Source organism: Cetorhinus maximus, chromosome 2 (genome assembly GCF_964194155.1).
Source record: "Cetorhinus maximus chromosome 2, sCetMax3.hap1.1, whole genome shotgun sequence".
Classification (NCBI taxonomy): Eukaryota; Metazoa; Chordata; class Chondrichthyes; order Lamniformes; family Cetorhinidae; genus Cetorhinus; species Cetorhinus maximus.
This window is the reverse complement of record NC_135880.1, coordinates 165,905,745-165,928,368: the sequence shown is the minus strand read 5'-3', so window position 1 is coordinate 165,928,368 and position 22,624 is coordinate 165,905,745.

Here is a 22,624-nt window from a genome sequence, read left to right as displayed (position 1 = left end):
TGTAAGCACCAGAAACTATGAGCAACAATACAATGACATTTCAGGAGTCCCCAGTAATGCAGCATAACAGTAGCATCTGCCCATGGAGGCCTACATATGAGCTGTTCGATATAATTTACAAACGTCAACTGGTTAGACTAAACATTAATCAAGGAAATCATTGAAGTTATGTTTGGACAGGAGATTGTGGGTTTGAGGTGTTGGGAAAACATTTCAAAAGTCATTAGAAAAAGGAACAAAAGCTAATTAAAAACAGTGGTGATGTGTCACAGTAATGGAGCAAAACTGCTATAAAATGGAGAAGGAACAGATTAATGTAAAAGTCAGAGATAGAAAACCAACAGCAAGATATTCAGAATCAACAGAGAAACTTAGTCAAGGACAAGTTTGAGAGAGGGAAAGAAATTTAGATCAGTCGATAGAGGCAGGACAGTTTGTGTAGTAGAATCTTTCGGGAGTGAGTGGAGCAATTGGCACCAGGTTCCTATACAGAGTTAGAGAGGCCAACGCTGATCACCTGTGAGCTGAAATGAAAAGGCGGGTGTCCATCCTGGCAATTGGGATAATACTCTCTTCCCTTACAGCTGCTGTAAAAAGAAGGAAAGACGATGAGACATTCACAAATCTCTGTGGCTTCGATTACATGGGAAAAATCTCCCAGGTCTGTGGGGGTTGGCTCAGGAATGGATTTGGTTCCCGTCAATATGGTGAGTATTGCAATCTTTTTGACTGACTTGGGTTAAGAAACTGCCCCGATAGTTGAGGAGAAGGAGCAAGGGCATGTGTCAATGACTTGGAAACACAGAAATTCCCAGATTTAACGTCTGGACCTCATTCAAATTCTACTCTGTTTCCCACCTAGCAACTGACCAGATTGAAGCCTGGCTCTCTGGAAAGCTGGCTATAGGTTGCATTTGAGAGCCACGGGAAACACCATTCATAGAATCAGAGAAATTATAGGAATTCATGGCAAGGATATACTCAGCCCAACGTGTTTGAGACAGCTAAGAAAGAAGCTCTCCAACCTAATCCTATTTAACAGATCTTGGTCCCCAGCCTTGTGGATTACAGCACTTCAAACGCATATTCAAATGGTTTTTGTATACAGTGTTGTTTCCTGCTTCGACTGCCTTTCAGGCAGTGTGTTCCAGACCCCCCATCACCCTCTGGGTGAAAGAATCTCTTTTCAACTCCCCTTTACTCTGTCTGACAATTATTTTAAATCTATTCCCCCCACCCCCACCGGGTAATTGACCACTCTGTTAATGAAAACAGGTTCTTCTTATCCACTCTATCTAGGACCCTCATACGCGTTTTTGATTAACTCTCCCCTCAGCCTCTGATCCTGCCTACCCAATCTTTCCTGGTGTTCTCCAGTCATGGCAGCATCCTCTCTATCAACCATGCAGCACATTTTTGTACTATCTGCAAACTTCTTAATCATGCCTTATACATTTAAGTCTAAATCAATGATGTACACCATGAATAGCAAGGAAGCCAGTTCTGACCCTGTGGAACCCCATTGGAATAGTCTTTTTTCATCCTTTCATGGGATGTGGGCACACTGGCTGGGCCAGCATTTATTGCCCATTCCTAATTGCCCTTCCGAAGGTGGTGGTGAGCTGCCTCCTTGACTCGCTGCAGTCCATGTGGTGTAGGTACATCCACAGTGCTGTTAGAGAGGAAGTTCCAGGATTTTGACCCAGTGACAATGAAGGAACAGCTATATAGTTCCAAATCAGGATGGTGTGTGGCATGGAGGGGAACTTGCAGGTTGGGCATTCCCATGTATTTGCCACCCTTGTCCTTCTTGGTGGTAGAGGCCACAGGCTTGGAAGGTGCTGTTGAAGGAGCCTTGGTGTGTTGCTGCAGTGCATCTTGTAGATGGTACACACTGCTGCCACTGTGCACCAGTGGTGGAGGGAGTGGATGTTGAAGGTGGTGGATGGGATGTCATTTAAGAGGACTGCTTTGTCCTGGATGGTGTCAAGCTTCTTGAGTGTTGTTGGACCTGCACTCATTCAGGGAAGTGGAAAGTATTCCATCACACTCCTGACTTGTGCCTAGTAGATGGTGGACAGGCTTTGGGGAGTCAGGAGGTGTGTTACACTCTGCAGTATCTCAGTCACAAAAACACCCATCAAACATTATCCTTTGCTTCCTGCCTCTGAGCTAACTTTGGATCCAATTTGTCACTTGCCCTTAGATTCCAAGGTTGCTTACTTTTCTGACTAGGGTTGCCAACCCTCCAGGATTGGCCTGGAGTCTCCAGGAATTGAAGATCAATCTCCAGGACAGTGCTGGGGGTGGGGGGGGGGAAACCCTGGAGAAAAATCATCGGGGCATTCAAAAATATTGTTTTTATTTTATCATTTCTTTTGAATATTACTTTTTTACCAGATATAATAATATTAAAAATGGGAAAATGAGACTGTTTGGCTGACAGTCAAGCATCATTCAATAGGGTAACGGGTCTTTTAGATTACCTAGGAGCTTGGGGGAGCCTATTATTCTCAATTGCTTTCTCCATGGCAAAGCTTTGGTCAATCAGAGTCAACTTTCCAACCAATCAGCACCCTCTTCTTCTGTAGTACAAATTGTTGCGATTGTTTGAAGTTCAAGTTCTGTATGACCAAGTGACTGATAATACTCTTTCACTATGTATATTCCACCCAACATATCACTCTCTTCCGCCTTAACTCCAATATCTGCTTCACTCCCCTCTTTTATGATAATAAATGAAAAGTATTCATGAAGAACAATGCCCATGTCATCCACCTCCGCACTCAAGTTACATTTTTGGTCTCTTATTGGCCCTACTCATTCCTTAGTTATCCTCATGCTCTTTATGGATTTGTAAAAAAAAGCCCTAGTGCTTTCCTTGATACTTTTGATACACACTTTCTGCTTTCCTAATTTTCTTTTTAATTTCACCCCTGCACTTTCTATACTCCTTCAGGGGCAGAATCTTGCCCCTGACAGGCAGGCTTTGCGGGCGGGTCTTTCGGGAAGCCGACCGCCACCTGCGATCGGGGCCGAAAGGCGGTTTCACGCTGGCGGGTCAATTAAGGCCCACCCAGTGTGAAACTAGAGCGGCTCCTCACACCCCGCTTCCTGTAAGGACTCCATCCCATTCTCTCAGTTCCTTCGCCTCCGTCGCATCTGTTCTGATGACGCTACCTTCAAAAACAGCTCCTCTGACATGTCCTCCTTCTTCCTTAACCGAGGTTTTCCATCCACGGTCGTTGACAGGGCCCTCAACCGTGTCCGGCCCATATCCCGCGCATCCTCCCTCACGCCTTCTCCTCCTTCCCAGAAACATGATAGGGTCCCCCTTGTCCTCACTTATCACCCCACCAGCCTCCGCATTCAAAGGATCATCCTCCGCCATTTCCGCCAACTCCAGCATGATGCCACCACCAAACACATCTTCCCTTCACCCCCCCTAACGGCATTCCGTAGGGATCGTTCCCTCCGGGACACCCTGGTCCACTCCTCCATCACCCCCTACTCCTCAACCCCCACCTATGGCACTGTTTTTGTTATGGATTTCCAGCATCCGCAGTAGCTTTTAGCTTTTTGTTTTTATACAAAAACAGAATTACCTGGAAAAACTCAACAGGTCTGGCAGCATCGGCGGAGAAGAAAACAGTTGACGTTTCGAGGCCTCATGACCCTTCGGCAGAACTGAAGTATAGTTAGGAGAGGGGTGTAATATAAGCTGGTCTAAGGTGGGGGGCGGGAGGAGAGAGAAGTTGAGGGTGGGGTGGTTGTAGGGATAAGCAAGCAGTGATAGGAGCAGATAATCAAAAGATGTCACAGACAAAAGGATCAAAGAGGTGTTGAAGGTGGTGATATTATCTAAGAAAAGTGCTAATTAAGAATGGATGGCAGGATACTGAAGGTACAGCTCTAGTGGGGGTGGGGTGGAAAGACTAACAAAGTTTTAGTTTTAGATTTAAAAATAATGGAAATAGGTGGGAAAAGAAGAATCTATATAAATTATTGAAAAAAAAGGGGAGGGGGAAGAAACGGGGTGAGGATGGGGGGAGGAGGAGTTTAAGATCTAAAGTTGTTGAATTCAATATTCAGCCCGGAAGGCTGTAAAGTGCCTAGTTGGAAGATGAGGTGCTGTTCCTCCAGTTTGCGTTGGGCTTCACTGGAACAATGCGGCAAGCCAAGGACAGACATGTGGGCAAGAGAACAGGGTGGAGTGTTAAAATGGCAAGTGACACGGAGGTTTGGGTCTTTCTAGCGGACAGACCGCAGGTGTTCTGCAAAGCGGTCGCCCAGTTTGCGTTTGGTCTCTCCATTGTAGAGGAGACCGCATTGGGAGCAACGAATGCAGTAGACTAAGTTAGGGGAAATGCAAGTGAAATGCTGCTTCACTTGAAAGAAGTGTTTGGGCCCTTGGACGGTGAGGAGAGAGGAAGTGAAGGGGCAGGTGTTGCATCTTCTGCATGGGCATGGGGAGGTGCCATAGGTGGGGGTTGAGGAGTAGGGGGTGATGGAGGAGTGAACCAGGGTGTCCCGGAGGGAACGATCCCTACGGAATGCCGCCGGTGGGGTGAAGGGAAGATGTGTTTAGTGGTGGCATCATGCTGGAGTTGGCAGAAATGGCGGAGGATGATCCTTTGAATGTGGAGGCTGGTGGGGTGATAAGTGAGGACAAGGGGGACCCTATCATGTTTCTGGGAGGGAGGAGAAGGCGTGAGGGCGGATGCGCGGGATATGGGCCGGACACGGTTGAGGGCCCTGTCAACGACCGTGGGTGGAAAACTTCGGTTAAGGAAGGAGGACATGTCAGAGGAGCTGTTTTTGAAGGTAGCATCATCAGAACAGATGCGACGGAGGCGAAGGAACTGAGAGAATGGGATGGAGTCCTTACAGGAAGCGGGGTGTGAGGAGCTGTAGTCGAGGTAGCTGTGGGAGTCGGTAGGCTTGTAATGGATATTGGTGGACAGTCTATCATCAGAAATTGAGACAGAGGTCAAGGAAGGGAAGAGAAGTGTCAGAGATGGACCATGTGAAAATGATGGAGGGGTGGAGATTGGAAGCAAAATTAATAAATTTTTCCAGGTCCCGACAAGAGCATGAAGCAGCACCGAAGTAATCATCGATGTACCGGAGAAAGAGTTGTGGGAGGGGGCCGGAGTAGGACTGGAACAAGGAATGTTCCACATACCCCATAAAGAGACAGGCATAGCTGGGGCCCATGCGGGTACCCATAGCCACACCTTTTATTTGGAGGAAGTGAGAGGAGTTAATGGAGAAATTGTTCAGTGTGAGAACAAGTTCAGCCAGACGGAGGAGAGTAGTGGTGGCTTGACCTCTCTGTCTCAATTTCTGATGATAGACTGTCCACCAATATCCATTACAAGCCTACCGACTCCCACAGCTACCTCGACTACAGCTCCTCACACCCCGCTTCCTGTAAGGACTCCATCCCATTCTCTCAGTTCCTTCGCCTCCGTCGCATCTGAGGACTTGAAATGTCAACTGTTTTCTTCTCCACCGATGCTGCCAGACCTGCTGAGTTTTTCCAGGTAATTCTGTTTTTGTTTTGGATTTCCAGCATCCGCAGTAGCTTTTAGCTTTTTGTTTTTAGCTCTCTTAAGGATGGTGGTCTGCCTGCAAGAGTTGCCGATCCAACCAGAGGGTGGGAAGCTCAGCAGCCTCAGCAGGGCAGTGGTCGTTGTTGAGGCAGGCTGGTAACCAGAGGCCTATAGTAGGTAGGAAAAGACAAGATTTAAAATTAAGAAAGGGCTGCCTGCTCTAGGGGAATTTCCTCTGGGGAAATCACTGGGGCAATGGGTGCTGCTCTCCCTGCCCGCGGCCCTCTCAGCTGCTTAAGGCCTCTCCCCATCAGCTGCTGCTGGGCAGCTATCTCCATTTAGCTGGTGGCCTTGTCAAATAGGAATCAATCTGCCATCAGCAAAACGCTTAAGCCACCATCAAGTATCCCCTAATGGAGCTTTTAATTATTGAAATTGGTTGCGTGTCTCCTTGGGGCAGGCAGCTTGTCTGCTTGTGGTCCTGCCCTCGGTAAAATACATCACCGGCTGGACTGTGTCAGAGAACTGATCCAACCCGGTGCCCCATGAGTTTACCAACCCCTTCGCCTTCCAACCTGCCTCCCAAGGTGGGGAGGTGGGGACAGTAAAATTCAGCCTGCCATCAAATTAAAAATTGGCCAGGCGAAGAGGGGTGATTAATAAAATGGCAAATAGGTGGGTTTAAGGATGGTCGGAAACAAAGTGAGGGAATTAGAGAGGCTGAGTGGCTCAGGAGGGGGATCCCAGAGCAAGGGGAAATTTCAGGGCCAGGAGCAAATTGAAGAGATTCAAACTTGGAGTTCCAAGAAAGATGGGAGGTGGCAATGTTGTAGAAGAAGGGGAAATAAGAGATGGGGCAGAAGCTCACAGGTAAAGAGAGAGGAATCCAATAACAAGTAATTCTGCACACTGTATGAGTAACATTTATCCCAATAGTTTCTGGGCAATGTGTTTGGCACACATGACTATGTTGTCAAGAACATTTCTTATAAAAGGTATCACCTACGCTCCAACACAAACCAAGGTCATAAACAGCGTCACGACCTGGACCTCTGCATCAGTCCATTTTCACCTGAAACTAAATTGAAACTGGGTCAAGGACAGAATCCATTTGGTTAGAGTTAAGAAACAATAGAGGCACCACTATGCTACTGGGCATATCCAAAGGCCACCACTTCATGTGAAAGATATAGGGTGGTATCTTATGAAGGCAATGGGTGCTTTAGGCATTAGCTGGAGAGCTGGTGAGACCCTCCTCCCCAGCACCACCTCTTTTTGAGAAGGCCTGCTGGATATTGTGTCACCCAGGCACTTGACAGGCCAACAGCAGGCCTTCCCCACGATCGCAGATCCCAGGGGTGGAAGTCACCCTCACTGAATGCTGCCAGCCAATCTGAGGGCAGTAGCTCTTCTGTACTCAGCAGCACCACGGGGTGATTCCTGCTGCTGGTACTACGCACATCTGAGCCCTCAGAACACAGAGGGATCCAGACCACAGCTGGATGATGGGGGAAAGAGAGTCGGAAGGAGGGGGTTGGCCGCCAGGGAAAGGTGTGGCTTTCAGTGCACCTCACCACCCACTGCTGGGTCCCTCAGTCAATCCCTCAAAGGCACTGAGTGCCTTTGGGTGAGATGGATGAGTCAGCAGGCAAACATTCCAGGTTTGTTTGAAATTATGCCCGCATGATGAGCACCCTGCCCACTGCTGGATTAATACAATGACACCGGAATGAGGCCCTCAAGTGGGCATTAATTGCTCATTTAAGGGCCTCAATTGGCGACGGGGTGGGAAGGCCATTGATGGGCCTTCCCGCCATGGAATTAATCGGGGTAGAGGTGGGAAGGCAGCAAGGTACCCACTCGCCACCCTCACACCTGATTAAATGTTCCCTTCCCACTAATCCTGCCATGGGGATGGGATATGCCTCCACCCATAGAGGAGCAAATTTGCTGGGAAATTACCAAGAAGTGTAAAAACAATAGAGTGGCGTTAATGCGAAACTTCATTTATCCAAATATATAGAACAGTAATAGTATTAAGGGCAGAGAGGAGGAGTTTCTAAATTGTGTTCAGGAGAATTTTATTACTATTCTGTTTCTGATGCAACTAGAAAGGCAGCATTAGTGGATCGGATACTGGGGAATCAGGTGGGTCAAGTGGATCAATTGATGGTATCGGGGCATTTAGGGAACAGTGATCATAGTATCATAAGGCTTAGCTTAGATATGGAGAAGGTCAAGGGGAAATCTGGAGTAAAATATTAAATTGGAGTAAAGTATTTAATTTTCAGTGGGGTGAGGACTGATCTGTCCGAGATAAATTGGAATCAAGTATTGTCAGGTACACTGTAATAGAGCAATGGGCTGCTTTTAAAGGGGAGATGTTTTGGGTACTGTCAAGGTACATTTCCATGAGGGGGAAGAATATGGCAACTGTAATGATTGTAAGTTAAACTGCTTCTTCCTGTTATGGTGATCATGTGACTGTTAGACCAATCAGCCCTAAACGCGAAGAATCTTAAGGGTAGAGCTTTTTAGCCTTGGTCTGGGAACAAGCATGCAGCTTCATCCAGAGTCTGTAAATAAAGCTTACTGTTTCTTACAAGAAACCCGTCCTGCACTCTCCAAGTTTATTACAACTGATAATGAGGATAAATAGCACCAACGCAGTACCTCGCATCACAACTGTGAGTATTTGGCTATTTTAGCTGAAGAAAACAAAAGCAGTATACCCACCAGTGATGCCTCACTTTGGTAGAATTGACCCATACGACTCATCCATTGAGGACTGGAATCAATACATTGAGTGATTAGGTTTCCACTTTGTAGTTAATGAAATAACAGGGGAGGAGAAACAGAAGGCAATTCTCCTAAGTGTCTGCAGCAGCAAAACCTATAACTTAATCCGTAGCTTGACAGCTCTGAACGCGTCAAATTCTAGATCTTTTACCAAGCTAGTCGACCTCGTGAAATGACATTTTCAACCTAAACACTCAGTGATCATACAAAGATTCGAGATTAACTCTCAAATAAGGGCCCCCAGTGAGTTGATCGCAACATACATCACACAGTTAAAACAGTTAATGGAGCACTGTGACTTCGGTGATACTTTAAGCCACATGTTGTGAGATTATTTAATTTGTGGCATAAGCGCTGTATGTTTGCAGAAGTTGAGATAGACCTGAAGCGTGCCATGGAGATAGCACTAGCAATGGAGAGTGAGATAGACTCCCAGGATCTGGAGAAAGTCAGGGCAGTCAAGGAAGCACCCGCTCCTACTAATATCACGGAGCTCAAGTATTTTTTGGGTATAAGGTAAACTATTACAGTTGATTTTTGCCTAATCTATCTCCAGTGTTATTCCCTTTGCATTTATTATTGAAGAGGCACAGATGGTCCTGGAATACACAGCAAGCGGAAACCTTCACTAGAGTTAAGAAACTTTTACACTCGTCATGTCTGCTAGTGCACTATGACCCCTCTAAGGAATTGATATACACTTGTGATGCATCTCCCTTTGGAGTGGGAGCAGTATTGTCACACATGGTGGAAGATGGATCTGAAAGGCCAATAGGATATTTATCCAGAACCCTTTCTGCAGCTGAGAAAGGATACTCGCAAATTGAAAAAGAGGGCTTATCTATCGTATTTAGAGTAAATCAACATTTACACGGTCGATGCTTCACCATTGTGTCAGATCACAAGCCACTGTTAGGATTGTTTAGTGAAGATAAGACGATCCCATCAACAGCTTCTGCTAAAATTCAAAGTTGGGCTTTAATTTTGTTGGCATACGAATACACTTTTATGCACCGTCCAGGTGTGTGTATAGCAAATGCAGGCACCCTCAGTCGTTTCTCTTTGCCCAACAGTATTACACATGTTCCAGTACCTCAAGAGGTAGTAATTGCATTAAAGTTCCTGGATTCCTGGACTCCTCACCAGACTGTGTCAGACAGGTAAAGAATTAGACGAATCAGGATCCAATTTTAGCAAGAGTCCGTGAACAGGTATTACAAGGATGGTCAAATGCACAAGTTCCTGAAGAATTAAAACCGTTCTTTGTACCTAGATCTGAACTTAGTTGTCAAGATGATATATTGTTATGGGGAGCAAGAGTCGTTATCCCTGCCCAAGGAAGAGAACCATTATTGGAAGAACCTCATAGTGCACATTCTGGTATTTCGAAAATGATGATGCTTGCACTAAGAAAGAGCAGTACAAACCTTTAAAATAGGCATGAAGAAACTAACAGAAGGAATGTTAGAAACACAAATTTCTAGATTTCTGTTCAGCAATTCACAACTTATGTGACCACTGGTTTAACACCTCCAGAATTGTTAATGAAGTGCTGACTTCGAACAACATTGAGTCTAGTATTCCCTAATTTAAAGAGGAAGGTGGAGAGAAACCAGGGTAGTCGTAAAGTGAATCATGATGTTCACAGTAAAAGTCGAGAGTTTACTGCGGGAGACACAGTTTTTGTACAAAACCATGCAACTGGACTGAGACGGGTCCCTGGTACAATCGTCTCTGAAACAGGACCTTTACCTTATCAGGTAGAAGTGGAAAACAGGATTGTTAGCAAATGTCACAGTTTTGTTCATAAAAGAGTGGAAGGGTAAACCCAGCATCTACAAGTGAGTCAGTTTAACCTCGCTGGCGGAAAGGTTCTAAAAAAGATAATTCAGGACAAAATTAACAGTCACTTAGGCAAGTGTGAATGAATTAAGAAAAGCCAGAACAGATTTGTTAAAGGCAAATTATGTTTAATTAACTGGATTGAGTTTTTTGATGCGGTAGCAGGAAGGGTTGATTAGGGTCATGTAGTTAATTTGACGTACATGGACTTCCAAAAGGCATTTGATAAAGTGTAACACAATAGGCTTTCCATCAAAGTTGAAGCCCATGGAATCAAAGAGACAGAGAAGTATGAATATAGAGTTGACTGAGTGATAAGACAGATAGTGACAGAGAGCAGTTGTGAACAATTGCTTTTCAGACTTGAGGAAGGTATAGAGTGGGGATTTCAGTTATCCGTACCAGGACCACTGCTTTTCTTGATCGATAGGCTTGGGTGTACAGGGCACAATTTCAAAATTTGCAGATAGCGCGAAACTTGGAAGTGTTGTGAACTATGAGGAGGATAGTGATAAACCGAACGAAGAATAGATGGGCTGATGGAATGGTCAGACACATGACAGATTCAGTCATCACTTTCAAAAGGAAATTGGATAAATAACTGAAGAAGAAAACAAGAGAAGGGCTATGGGTAATGGGTTGGGGAGTGGATCAAAACTGAGTTGTTTTTGTAGACAGCCGACATCAATACAATGGGCTGAATGACCTCCTTCTGTGCTGTAACCACTCTACGGCCGGACTTTAGGAACCCTGTGGAGACGGACTGGGAGGCAGCACAGTTGGTGAAATGGCAACAGAAGGCGTCAGGAGAGATGCTCAATGACTTCCTGTCTCCAGGGGATATATTAAAAGGTGGGAGCTCAGTGCCAGCTAATTCGATAATGACAACAAAACAATCTAATTAACTGACTTAGCAATGGCCATTATACACCCCCCTTGGCATCTTACTGCCGTTGAAACTGTTCCCTGCCACGTGGGGTGACTGGCAGGCACATTGGGCATACATAACTCTAGTAGTGCCCCAGTGAGGGCCCTTCCTTCCCAGAAAATTCACACCCCTCGGAGAGGTCACCTGACGACAATGGCCACCCCTACAGCTTCGATACTGAAACTGGAGGGTTCACCATTCCGATCACTGAGACCTGTCTGCATGGCCCCAGCGCATTCAAAATATTTCTCACCAGTCCTTTGAGGACACCTCAACATGGAAGCAATCTTTACTTCTTCCTGCAGCCTCAGCCTCTTAATTGGTCATTGCAGGTAAAATCCCCTCCACGATTCCACCGTTCACCCATGCAGGCTCAGGACTCACATTTGGTCCCAGCAGCAGCACCCACATCATGCCAGTAAAATGATTCTATGGGCTGAATTTTGCCAGGGATGCAGAGGTGGCTTCAGAGGCAGGTTTACTGGCAGCTTAACGCAAGAAGATGTTGTGCCGGTCGCCCAAAATTTTGTCGCCTCCATGTGATTTTCCAGAGGCGGCTTCTTGGAATTGATAACAGTAGCAGCGGGCAAGCAATTAGGGCAATTAGACAGGCTCTTAAGAGGCCCTTTACTACAGCATTTCAAGTTTGTCAGGGGGGCACAGGTCTCATGCTCTGTCAACACCTCGTCCAGGAGACAGATGAAGTTGTTGCCCTTGATTAAAGTGACATGCCTTTCTGTAAAAGGGGGAATCAGCAAAGAACATGAGAAATAGGAGCATGAGTAGAACATATGGCCATTTGTGCTTGCTCCACCATTCAGTACAATCATGGCTGATCCCTGGCTTCAACTCCATTTTCTCGCTCACTCCCCATATCCCTTATTTCCCTGACAGATCAAAAATCTGTCTATCTCAGACTCAGTGATTCAATGATAGCACAACCACAACCCTTTGAGTGAAGTAACTTCCCCTCATCTCAGTCCTAAATGATTGGCCCTTTATCCTGAGAATGTCCCCCTGTGTTTTCGATTCACCAGCCAGCCGAAACAAACTCTCAATATCTACCGGTCGAGCCCTTTCAGAACCTTATGGCCAGAATTTTTCCGTCGGCGAGCAGGGGGTGGGGCCCACTCGCCGACGCGAAAATGATGTGGGATGACGTCATCCCGCCCCATTTAAATATTCAGGAAGGCGGGTGGACAACGAAATCAGCTGTTCACCCGCCGACCTATCAATGGCCAATTGAGGAATCCCTCCCCCCACCCCTGCACAGGAAGCACATAGCGCTTCCCGTCGGGCAGCCCGTCCACTCAAAATGGCGTCGGGGCCCGTTTCGGCGGCAGCGATCAGCTCCCCACCCGCCACCGAGCCAGTCGGGCCCGCCCGCCCATCAAGGGCAAAACTCTGCCCTATAACTGTGCTGGCTTTTTAAGAAAATTTTAGTTATTACCAGGCAGGCTTGCATTGTTCATTGTATTACACAAAAACAATTTTTGAATAATGCTTATCAAACTAAAGAATTCTTAAGGGTTATTTCAGCTGTTTACTTGTCTAACTTGTGCAGGGATTTGGCTGCCCCCAACACCAAAGTAATTCATGGTCCTGTTACGATTTTCCATGCTTTCTAGTTTTTCTTATTCATTCGTGTGATGTGGGTGTCGCTGACTGGGCCAGCATTTATTGCCCATCCCTAATTGCCCTCGATAAGGCGGTGGTGAGCTGCCTTCTTAAACTGCTGCAGTCATGTGGTGTAGGTACACCCACAGTACTGTTAGGGAGGGAGTTCCAGGATTTTGACCCAGCGACAGTCAAGATTTATTAGCTTTTTTGGCAATGATTCAAATGCTGCATAGTTTCTGGTAAGTTTTACTTTATTAATCCAATTAATATCTCAATTTCTTCATTAAATGTGTTATTTCCTTGACAGCATGAACAGAATGAATGATGCATTCTACAGCACTGACCACTCCATTGCAGTGATGACACATAGACACATGGACTGACAGCCAGCTGCCCTCCCATTATATTCAGTCTGGGTGTGCAGGTGGGCCATGAATTAACTGAGGGAGATAAGGATGTGGCCACTCCTAAGGGGTCCTAACTTCTGATGTTGCTTCCTCAGCCTCTCTGATGGAGACACACGCAATGCCTCAAGGCCCCATATTCGAGGCTGCCCTGTAAAGGTGCCACTGGCACCAGCTGCTTTTAAGGCAGCCTGCACTCATGCCTGCTTCAGCCACAGGGGGAGCACCCTATAGAAGGTCTTGAAAGAGGACAGAAAAGAGCATTGGCATCAATTTTAGTGGAGCTCGTAACACTTCCGTCGATTGCAAGGATGCATTTGGAATGAAGTGGGCAGATTATGGACAATTATATGTGCCATTTCATTATTATTGGGTCATAGTAAATACAGCATAAGGGGCTGCCTGTGTGAGTAGCTAGGTCACTGTGTGACCATTGGAGCTGTACTGCTTGATGACAATTGGACAGCAGGAGACATCTATGTATCATTTTGGACTACCAGCAGCAGAAGAAAATAATGACAGAGAAGCCCACATGGGAAGAGTCCACTCCAGGGCCCGCCAGCCTCAGGTGAAGCATCGCTGGATCAGGGTGTCGTGGGCTTCCCTACCACCCTGGTCAGTGTGTTGCATGGCCCCTCACCACGAGCTTTAGATGGCCTTGCAATGCAGTCAGATACCCTCATCAACCTCCTCCTCCTCCTCCAATAAGGCAAGCTCCTCCATGTGGTCAGAGCACAGCAGAGCACCACAATGCATGACACACTTGTAGGGGAAAACTGGCGGGCAGCCCCTGACCAATTAATGCACCAGAACCGTATCTTCAGCAGGCCAATGGCCTGCACAATGGCGGCCCTTGTGGCAAGATGGCAGCAGCTGTATTGCTCATGTGGGGTTGTAATCAGCTCTTTAATGGGCATCCCTTGCCATCCAGGAGCTATCCACAGAGGCTGTGTGGTGCCATGTACAGCTGCAGCACCTGTAACTGTGACTGAATCATGAAAACTAACAGGCACCCAAAGGAAACACTAGCGATGGTTGCTGCACGTTGAATGAGCGGAACCTCTCCCTGTTGATAAAAACACCAGGCTGCACTGCCAGGGCCTTGATAGCCACACGGATGCAGTCAGCCACTCCCTATACTTGAGGGAACCCTGCCATGGAGGACAACCCCAGGCCCACTGTGCCTGACTGGTCGATTGTGTGATTAATGTAATGAAGTCTTCTCAGGGCATCCATCACCTGAGTGATGCTGCTGTCGGTGGATGCCTATGATATCACCGCACATTCTGTCACCGCACCCTGAAATGAGCCAGAAGCCAAAAAAGAATCAAGGTGACTGTCACCTTGACACCTGCTAGCAGGGAGTGTTCTCCCTACTCCTTGAAGCATCAGGCCCTCCTCCTGGAAAGTGCACAGATCAGCCAGAGCCTACCTCGATAGGCGCAGACATCACTGACATCGCTTCTCATATTAATGAAGCAGATCCTTTGTGGGTGCTGCAATACTTTGAGTGCCACCTTCTTAAGCTGCCTTTCCCCTCAACGACCATCTATATGTCCACTAACAGGATCTCAGCACCAAATGTCCCTTCCAACTTACAGTGTCCCACAATGACCCTGACTCCAAAACCCATTCAGCATTTCTAATTCTGCTGGCGAGGCATTGGCAATTCAGGAGCAAGACAAGGCCTCTTTCTACAATGGTGCGCAGGGCTTTTGTGAGACCACATCTGGAATACTGTGTGCATTTTTGGGGCGGGATTTTCCGCACCCGCCCGCCGCTGCTGGGATCTTCAGTTCCCGCCGCAGGTCAATGGACTCCTGGCTGGGGCACTGCCTCACCCACATAGGGTCCCACCCGTTACAGGGATGGAAAACCCCGGCCATAGAGACATAAGTCAGCCATCTTAGGAAACAAAGGGTAGAGTTCTAAATTAGAATTCCCCGAGGGCTTGAGGCAAAGACACTTCAAACTACTAAGAAATTATACTGGATTGTCAGTATAATTTTCCTTAAATCAATATTTGTTGGCATATCCAGATTGTTAATTAAGGTGAATTCAAAAATTGTATGTAATTTTAAGTAGGATTGTCATGTTATAACTATCTTTAATTACCAAATATGTGCTCTTTATTAATATGATGTAATCTATAATTGATTCTTACAATAAATATTCATAAACAAATAGAAAGGAGTTGTACTATTATACTTATAACCTCACGAGCCCACATATATATAATATCCTTGAATTCTTAGGTAAGGATTCTAAGTGCTGATATTGGTAAACTTAACAAGAGTTTTTTTTTCTGCTATAATATACCCGTAGATATATTCTACCCTGAGATAATTTTGTTGGTTTGAAAACTCCTAGGAGGGAGGTCACTTCATTTCAGGGCTCAGTCTATAGCTGGTAAAGCTGACTATGTTGCTTTAATGATCTGAAATCTCTTTTAGCTGAGGTTTTAAGCTAACAATAAGTTCATGTGGGTAGGTTTCCCTTGCCAGGAGGTAAAGATAATAGAACCAGTAACAATGCCAGTCCACTGCTGCACCCATTCAGTGGAATGCCACAAATGACTCTCCATGAGGTTGGCCACTCTTTCAATGGAGGAGCTCCATGCATTCATATGCCTGAGACTTTACAGTGCTCATGACCTGAATGGACCCCTCCTTTCTCTGCTTACAAGTATGCAGTTCCTCAGGGAACTCTGACTGATGGCCACACATTTCCCTCCTCTTGTCCATAAACAACATTTGTCTTTCTCATGTCCAAGTAAGTGGTCCCATGTTGAAATCAATTCATGTGTACCTTTGAAATGTTTTGCTCATTTCTACACTATCTAACATTGAGTTGTCTGCAAACTTGGATATGTGGCTCTTTATTCATTAATTTAAAACACCGATAAGTACAATGAAATGCTATGGCCCCAGTTCTGATCCCCAAATGATACCACTGGTCAAATACAACCAGTTGAAGTAAATATTCATTATCCCTACTATTTCAGCCCTACCGCCTAACACATTCCTTGCCCATTGCAATAAGATGTCAATTCCATATCTTTTCAGTTTTGCAAATATTCTCTTGTGTGGAACCATATCAAATGCCTTCTGGAAGTCCATATAAATGACAACCATGCACTCTTGCTTACTTACCATGTACATGAACCCCTCAAAGAGTAAAAAGGAACGACTCATTATTTCTTATTTTATCTCACCCACCTAAGGCCTCCTCCCCTCCCTGATTCCATTTCCACTGCTCCCAGGGGCCAGACCCCTAACTGTACCCTCCTGCTGCCCACCTTTAACAGTCAGGTGACTGTTATCTGCTGACTCCCCAGCAGTTAAAGCAGGGCAAGCCCACCTGTCGCCACTCCCAGGTGGGCACGTCACTTGTTTTGCTGTGTAAACACCCAGGAGTTAAAATTGATTCCTACATCTCTGATGATAGATTCTAGTAAATACACCATGAACACAATTAAAATATAACTGCTTGGTCACCCACGATACTGTCAAATCCTTGGATTTATTAGGCTAAACAAGCAGCTAAAGTTCTTCATATCTGTATCCATGGTTTTAAATTAAATCTACCGGTTGGCTGCTCTCTCATTTCGAGTTTTACTAATTGAGTCGTACTCCATTTTTGTTAAATAGAAGTTGTCATTGTTGGTATTGTGACATGAGATTCTGGGATTTTCCCAGTAATTTAGGAATTGAATTCTGTCATCCTGGGGTCATGGGAGAAAGTTTCATCTTCACCGCTTGGGCAGGGATCGGACTCAAATAATGCTAGAAAAACTCAGCAGGTCTTGCAACATCTGTGGAAAGAGAAACAGAGTTAATGTTTTGAGTCCGTCTTCAGAGTGACCTGACTCATCTGTTATAGAGCCCATCTGCATGATCCCACTGATTTCAATGGAGTGAAATTAAAATGATTCTACAATGGGAGGGTGAGCGACTCCACTAGAATACCAGGCAGGCAGTGCTGGTGAAAATTACCCCCAGAAATCAGTGGCCTTGCTGATTACCATTGGATTTGATTAGATGTGAGTGTTCATGTTTGTGTGGTGCACAGCACAAGTACTTAGGTCCCGATTTTAACTCCAGTAACCTTTTTGGTGGGGGGAAAATGGGGTGAGTTCACCCTCTCCTACAGGACACTGATTTGAGGTATTTTGCAACCATGACTCGCAAAAGTAGGCAGGCAGCTATTTTGAATATCAGTGGAAGCGATCCTCATCAGAAGTTAAGGAATGCTAGAAGTAGACTACGGTTAACATGTTTTGCAGATGCTGGTATATTTCGAGAGTTACTGGCTTTCATGATGAATACCATTGCTGCGGAAATATTGCCAGATCTCAATCCGAGTTCTTCCCTTCACTCCTAACGTTTTCATTTCTCCTCTTTGAGTTGCTGTTGCAGGTCTTTTAAAACCAGCCACCCTGGCAGACTGCATGCCCCAGTTCAACTTCAGGTCTAAAAACCTGGGCCAGGATTTTGTCCCCGTTGGGCAGGCTCGGGCGAGGGTGAGTGGAAGCGAATGGAAAGCCGACTGCCGCCTGCATTCGGGCCGAGACTGCGATTTCCTGCTGGCTGGCCAATTAAGGCCCCGCATGGCGTGAAACGCACAGAGCTTCCTCAGGGAGATGAAGATTTAAAAAATTAAAAATAAAGAATTTTAAAATGTTAAAAAACATGTCCCTTCATTGGGACTCTGCCACATGAGCAGGGACATTTTATTAATGAAATGTTAAAATGTTTATTTAATTTTTAATAGCTGTTGGAAACCTCATCCCGCCTTTTGACTCAAAGTTGTTGAGCTGGAGTCTGAGTTGTAGATATTGTAATGAACTTGGAATGGGAGGGGGAAGATCCAGTCGCCATGACCCACATGCAAACCACTGACATAGCTAGAACCAGATGATGTTCTGCCAAAAGAGTTTAAAGAGTTAGGGTCTAAATTAAATAGGGAGGGAGGGAGTTACCTGGACATTTTTTTTCAGTCAAAGGCAGTCAAGCCCCTCAGGTTAAGTAGAACCTTGCAGTTGATCGATGGTCAGGGGAAAAAAAAGTGAGCCATGCAGATATGGGAATCCAGCATGTAGTGATGGAGGAGCCTCGGCCCTTAAATTTAACCAAAAGATCTGAGGTACTTGCAGCCTGTGTGAATGAGAACAAGGACAATAGGGTGGGTAAGCAAACTGATCATGGCATCATGGCCCAGGATGTCATTCAAGTGAGGGGAGAGAGAAAAGGAATATGGCAGCGATATGGGGACAATATAGTCGGAGAGATAGATGCTATTCTCTGCAGCTGTGACCAGGATCTCCAAATTTGTATTGCCTGCCAAATGCCAGGGTAAGTAATACCTCCTCATGGCTTGTAATGAACTTGGAGTGGGAGGGGGAAGATCCAGTCACCATGGCCCATATGGAAACCACTGACATAGCTAGAACCAGATGATGTTCTGCCAAAAGAGTTTAAGGAGTTAGGGTCTAAATTAAAATGCAGAACCTCATGTTACCTGAGGCATGCACCAATTGGCATATGGTCAAGCTGATTAGATGTTTAAAAGCATGGCTCAAAGGTGTGGGAAGAAAGACATTCAATTCATGGGGCACGGCACCAGTATTCAGGAAGGAGGGAGCCGTTCCATTGGAATGGGCTCCACTTAAACAGGATTGAGGTCAATGCCCTGGTGAATCGTGCAACTGGGGCCATGGATGCAGCTTTAAATTTACAGGGATGGAAAGATTCAGCTGAAGGTCGATTCACAAGTCCAAAGGGAAAAGTCAAGTCAACAGAACAGTGGAGTGAGTTAAAGGCAAGCTGAATGGGCTAGGAAGGGTCAGAGAGTTTAACGGTAACAGTGCATCAGCGAGTAAAGTCCATGCAGAAAATAGTAGTAAAGCAGTAAAATTAATGGCCCTTTATCTGAATGCACAATGCAACACCAATAAGATAGGAAAACTAGTGACATAAATAGAAATAAAAGGTTTAGACCTAATCACCATTACCGAGACCCATGGTTACAAATTGACCAAGGTTCCAATCAATATTTCAGGATGCCTCACATTTCACAAAGATATGCAGAATATAAAATCAGGAAGGGTAGCCTGATAGTAAAGGGTGACATAAGGGCATAAGTGAGAAAGGATCTTAGCTCAGAAAATCAGGAAGTAGAATCAGTATGGGAGGAGATTAGGAATACAGGTGCTAGAAAACACTGCTGGGCATAATTCATAGACTCTCTAATAGTAGTTATACCATTGCACAGAGAATGAAGCAAGGAATTCTTAGTGCTTGTAACAAAGGTAATGTAATAATTGTGTATAGACTAAACAAGTCAAATTGGCAAAGGTGGTCTAGAAGATAAGTTTATGGAATGCTTTTATGATAGTTTTTTTGAGCAATACATTATAGAACTAAACAGAGATAAAAATAAAATATTTTAGATTTAATTTTATGCAATGAGTCAAGGTGAAGGATTTCATAGTAAAAGACCTGCTGGGAAATAGTAATCATAATACAATTGAGTTCCACATAAAGTCTGAAAGTGATACAATCCAATCCCCCCCAAAAAAAGAATTTCAAATTTAAACAAAGCCAACTACATAGGTATGAGGGGAGAGCTGGATAAGGTTGATTGGGTAAATAGGTTTAAACGTATAGTGACAAATAAAAAGAGAAAAACAGTTAAAGAAGCTATCCAAATTTTTCAACAAAAATAAATTCCATTGAAAACACAAATATTGCCAGAAAGGTCCATCTGTGGTTTACTATGGAGGTTAGGATAGTATTAAATTAAGAGAAGAGGCGCATAATGTTGTGAAGATTGGTATAAGTCTGAGGATTGGGAGTGTTTTGGAAACAATCAAAGGGACAACAAAAAGTTGATAAAAAGCAGAAAAAAATAGAATATGAGAGTAAATTAGCCAGAAATATAAAACAGATTGTAAGGACATCTAGAAATATATAAAAAGGAGAGTAGCTAAGGTAAACATTGCTGCCTCAGGGACAGAGACAGGAGAAATTATCGTGAGGAATGAGAAAATGGCAGGAACATTGAACAAATATTTAGTATCTGTCTTCATAAATTACATGCCAAAAATAGAGGGTAACTTAGGGAAGTTAATAATATAAGTGAAGACATTAAGGTAATTAACAACAGCATATACAAAGTAATGGAGAAACTTAATCACTGTTCCTTCACTGTTGCTGGGTCAAAATCCTGGACCACCCTTCTTACAACACCATGGGTGCATCTGCACCACATGGACTGCAGTGGTTCAAGAAGGCAGCTCACCACCACCTTCTCAAGGGTAACTAGGGATGGGCAATAAATGCTAGCCCAGACAGCGACGCGCACATCCCATGAAAGGATAAACAAAAAGACTGGGCTTCTGCATTACTAGTCCAGTGATATTACCACTAGGCCACTGCCTTCACCAAGATGTGTGAGAATGAATGAGAGAGCATCTCATTGACACATACAAGATTCTTAAGGGCTTAAGCTTGGACACTGAGAGGTTGTTTCACTTGGCCTGGGAATTAGAACACCGTGGAGAATCACAGAACAAAGAAGCAAACATTTAGAACTGAGATGAGGAGAAATTTCTTCACTCAAAGGATTATGAATCTTTGGAATCCTCTGCTCCAGAGGGTTGTGGATGTTTCATTGTTGAATATATTTAATGCTGAGATCGACAGGTTTCTGGTGTCTCAGGTAATCAAGGGATGTGCAGAACAAGCGGAAAGTAGGAGCTGAAGCAGAAGATCAGTCATGTAGCTCTTGTGAGTGTAAATAGGGTTTCTTCAGCCAATACTGCACCGATAAGTGGAAGTGGTAGCAAACCAATTTCATCTTATGTACTTACGATGGGTGTAAATCAGAGCATAAAAGATTATGAGAGTTTTATATTTGAGGGTGAAGTAACTCCATTTTTATCTGATATAGGACCCAAAAAGTTTGTTAACCTTAGAGATACTAAGTCAGCTCAAAAGGTTTGATTTTTTTTCCCAGAGAAGTCGCTGAATAAAAGAGTATTGACATAATCCAATCCCAAAATTGAATGGCGGGTGGTTTGATAGAGGAATAAAAATTGTGCTAATTTAGTCACTAATGAATCTCCAGGGCATTAAAGGACATTATGTACCTGTTCCCTTGTGTGGCGTGAATTTGAACTGCTCTTTAGTCAATGGGTCTGTTATTGTTGTAGCAGTGTCTGTATAGCCTATTCATAGTATTGATTTCATACTACACAATGACCTAGTAGCAGTTAATGTGTTGCCGTCTCCTGGGATGTGAAGCAAATCTAATGGAATTGGCAACATACTCACAGAATGAGGGACTGTTTATCATCCTGCTGTAGATAGAACTGTTTTGACTAAAGGTGTGTCCAGATAGTCAAAGCTTCAAACTTCTAACATGGAAGAGACAATAACACCTCGGACTGGCCACAAAGGGTTAAAGTCAATTGCAAATGTACTGAATCCATACACTTTGAACTTGCCTGCAAATTCTTCATCACTGGTGTCAGAACAGAATACAGCAGCAAAATCCCAGGCTAATGAGCAAACAAAGAGCAGTAAAACAAAATGGCATGAATCTGGTGAATGCTTTTATTTCAGGTCTATAAGGATGTATTAAGGTTATGGAAAATAAATTGAAACTTCAGAAGGGTGAAGCCATAACTGTTGGGGAAGGAGTTTAAAGTTAAAAAGGAAGTTGCAAAAAAGTGCCAAGAACTTTTGATTGAACATCAACATGACCCTAACGAACTTCTTAAAGCTGCGAAGGAAAATGGTAATCTGTTGGACCCAGTAACCTTGGTTTGTTGGAGCTAAAGGATCCGGGTTGCTCGCTTTGTCTGGGGTAACCGAGTTGGTACAGAGACAGAGAACATCAGGAGATCGTTGTTAGAATAACCACATGCTGTTTATTCATAAACTAAACTCTGCAACTATACTTGTGTGCTCAGAACATAAAACTCTGTCTTCACTCATCAGTGACTAACTCAAGACTCTCCCACAGAGAGCTAGCCTGTGCTACTCTACTATTGGGTATTAAGATCGTGTGACCTTACAGTACAATATTTGTCTTAAAGGTATATTACATCTTAGATTACTACATCCTCCCCCTTTACTGAAAAATACATTTTACAATTTTTCAATATGTAAGTTGTTTACACAGATCAATTCTTTACAAAGTCAATCTATCTGGGAGTTTCCTTATGTGTGTAGAACATCTCAGCTCCATAGGTTCTGAAGTTTGCTTTGGAGTCTCCCTTACTGAAGTCGTCTGAGAATCAGGTTCTACAGCAGGTACCTGTAAATTTGTTTCTTTGACTCTTTCAGGTACAGTCGGCCCTTCAAATACATTTGTACTTGGTTGAGTTATTTCAACAGGGAATGTTGATTCGGTTTCAAGCACTGGTGGAATCACTTCTGGATATTTGGCTTCTCCACTTCATATGGGAT